This window comes from Phyllostomus discolor, chromosome 5 (assembly GCF_004126475.2).
Source record: "Phyllostomus discolor isolate MPI-MPIP mPhyDis1 chromosome 5, mPhyDis1.pri.v3, whole genome shotgun sequence".
In the NCBI taxonomy this organism is placed as follows: Eukaryota; Metazoa; Chordata; class Mammalia; order Chiroptera; family Phyllostomidae; genus Phyllostomus; species Phyllostomus discolor.
The window spans coordinates 151333200-151336441 of NC_040907.2; positions in this window are offsets into that span (position 1 = coordinate 151333200).

The following is a 3242-nucleotide window of genomic DNA, read 5'->3' on the forward strand; positions in this document are numbered from 1 at the left end:
CCTGCCCCTGGTCGTCTCTGCAGGCGGTGCAGCGGCTCTGGCTCGGCCGCCTGGCCCAGAGAACTTGTACCCCTGTTGCCCCTTGATCGCCTTCCTGTCGTCAAGGGCGACAGAGGGCGCTGAGGTCCAAGGGATTGGGGACCTCACCCTCAGCTGCGTGCTAGGGCTTCCCATGCCTTGGTTCAAGTGATTCCCCAGGGAGGCACTAGGGCCATGCCCATTTAGCCCCATTTTACAGAAGAGGAAACTGAGGCCCAACTAGAGGAAATAACTTACTGAGGAGGCCCAGTTAGGTTGAGTACCCAGGTCTCCTGGCTCCCGGCTGGGCTCGTTCTCACTGGTTTCACTTGCTGAACTGCAGCTCTGGGGCAAGAGCTGTGGGCTTCATGGGCCTATTGTGGAGAAGACAGAGGGCCCAGTTGCCCCCAGAGTGCCCATGCTGACATTTCTTTATTAGTGTTCTCAATCCAGTGTGTGTGTGTGTGTGTGTGTGTGTGTGGTGGTGGGGACAGTAGAGTTGCACGTTAGAGACTTTGTTTTGAACCCATGTTTGCAACATTTTCTTAAACTGTGCGTGTATTTGTAGTGGCTGAAGGTGGGAGAGCTGGTCATGGAAGGGACTAAATCCCCATCTGAGTTACCCCGCAGTGCCTTGGAGTCTCCTGGGAGCCTTGAGCACAGCTCAGTAGGGGCTGACTTTTGGGGACTGTCTGGGATACACTGGGGAGCACTGCCCCACCTGCCACCCCCATGGAAGGCAGGGGCCCAGAATTAATGCCTCGGTCACCTGCAGACAAAGCAAGCGTCACTACCCTTCTCCTTCCCCCATTCACCGTTCAACCCTCGCAGCCCACCTTAGTGCCCAAACCTTCCAGCTCCCTGTCTACAGCAGTTAGCCCCCCGCGCAGGCATCTCTCTCTCCTACCCACAGCTGAGAACTTCTGGCCATGCACTCTTTGTCCTGTTATTTCCACTCACCACGTTCTCTCTTCATCATCAGCCTGAATTTCAGCGGTTGCAAAATTCCACCAAATGAGTATGCTGCTACTCCCCCCCGCCCCCGCCCCACTAGTTCATTTCCCATCAGCAATGTATGATGGTCCCAATTTCTCCATATTTTCACCAACGCTTGCTGTCTAGTTTAACTTGGACATCCTCGTGGGTGCGAAGTGGTATCTCGTGATTTTGATTTGCATTTCTCTAATGACTAATGGTGTTCAGCATATTTTCATATGCTTTGCGGCCATTTGCATATCTTCTTTGGAGAAATGTCCATTCAAACCCATTGCCCATTTTAAAATTGTTAATTATCTTTTTAATTATTGGATTATAAGAGTTCTTTATGTATTCTGGATACAAGTCCCTTATTAGATATATGATTTGCAAAAAATTTCCCCCATTGTGTTTTGTCCTTTCACTTACCATTTGTAGCACAAATGTTTTCAATTTTGATGTAACCCAACTGATCTATTTGTGATTATGTCCCAGTTTTTGTGTCAACATGTTTTTATTTCACTTGGGTAAGCACCTAGGAGTGGGATGGCTGGGCTCTATGCAACGTGTACGCTTAAGTTTGTATCAAGCTGTCGAACTGCTTTCCGAAGTGCCTGACCATTTTACATGCCCCCTTGCAGTACTGGGCGTTTTAGTTGCTCTGTGGCCTCTTTAGCATTTGATATTATCTTTTTTTCTAACTTCAATCATTCTAGTAGGTATGTAGTTGTTTTTATGTATGTCTCTCATTGTGGTTTTAATTTCCATTTTCCTGGTGACTAACGATATTAAACTTCTTTTCATGTGCTTATATGTCATTTATATCTCTTCCTTGATAAAGTATTCAAATCATTTGACCATTTTTAAATTGGGTTGTCTTGCTTATTATTTATATGAGTTTTATATATATTTGGATACAAATCTTTTATCAGATGTCTGTTTTGCACTTTTTCCAGTCAATAGCTTTGTTTTTTAATTTTCTTTACAGTGATATTTCGAAGAATAGAAAGCACTGTGCTTTTTTGTGTACTGTCTAGAAAATCTTTGCCTATGCCAGGGCCACAAAGAGTTTCTTCTGTGTTTTCTTCCAGAAGTTTTATCACTTTAGGTTTTGCATTTGTCTCTATGACCCATTTCAAGTCGATTTTTGTGGATGGTATGAGAGGAGCGTTCATTATTTTGCATATAGAGGTTTAATTTTTCTAGATCCATCTGCTGATAAAATATCCTTTCTCCTCTGAATTACTTTGACACATTTATCTCAAATCAGTCAACCATATGTGTGGATCTATTTCTGGACTCTCTATTCTGTTCAATAAATTTGGAAGGCTTCAGGTCCCATTAAGGAATTTATTGATTTTTTCTCAAACAGCTTTTGGTGTCATCAATTTTCATTGGTTTTCAGTTCACCAATTTCTTTACTGATATTTACTATTTCCTTTCTTCTGTTTATTTTGGATTTAATTTGCTCTTCTTCTTTAAATAATTTCTTAAGGTAGAAACTGACCTGATTTGAGACCTTTTGTCTTTTTTAATGATGACTTTTACTGCTATAAACTTCCCTCAAGTTACTGCTTTATCAGCACCTACAACATTTGATATATTGTATTTTAATTTTCAATGAGTTCAAAATGCTTTCTAACATTTCTTTTGATTTTTTGACCCATGGTTATTTATAAATGTGTTATTAATTTCCAAATATTTGGAGGCTTTCCAGGTATCTCAGATTTCTATTTCAATTCACTTTGGTCAGAGAATACGCTTTGTGTGACTTGAATCCTTTTAAATGTACTGGTGGCCTAGAATATAGTCCTAGTGATGCCCATAGAGTCCTAGAGGTCAAGTGCTGAAGATGGCAGAGAACTGGCATCAGTCTGGATCCCAAAGAACCACATGGGACAGAACCACTGCCCACATTAGCCCCATTACCACCCACTGAATTTTACATGGTCTGTGAGCAAGAAATAAATTATGTTATGCTGTTCAGATTCTGGGGCTTACCTGTTATTGCAGATAATAATTACTTTAACTAAGATAGACAATGACATCTAACTTGAATAATGAAATTTAATTTCCATTTAGAGTACTCGAGGCAAAGCTTTTGGGGAGAGGGGAGCAGAGGGCGGTGCCCCATGAAATCAAGGCCTGTGCGTGTGTTAGTTCGTCAAGCAGTCAGTCTTCAAGTCGAGGCACAGCAGGGACAATGGTCACCTCCCTCTCCCCACAGAGCACCCTGAGAACAGAAAGTC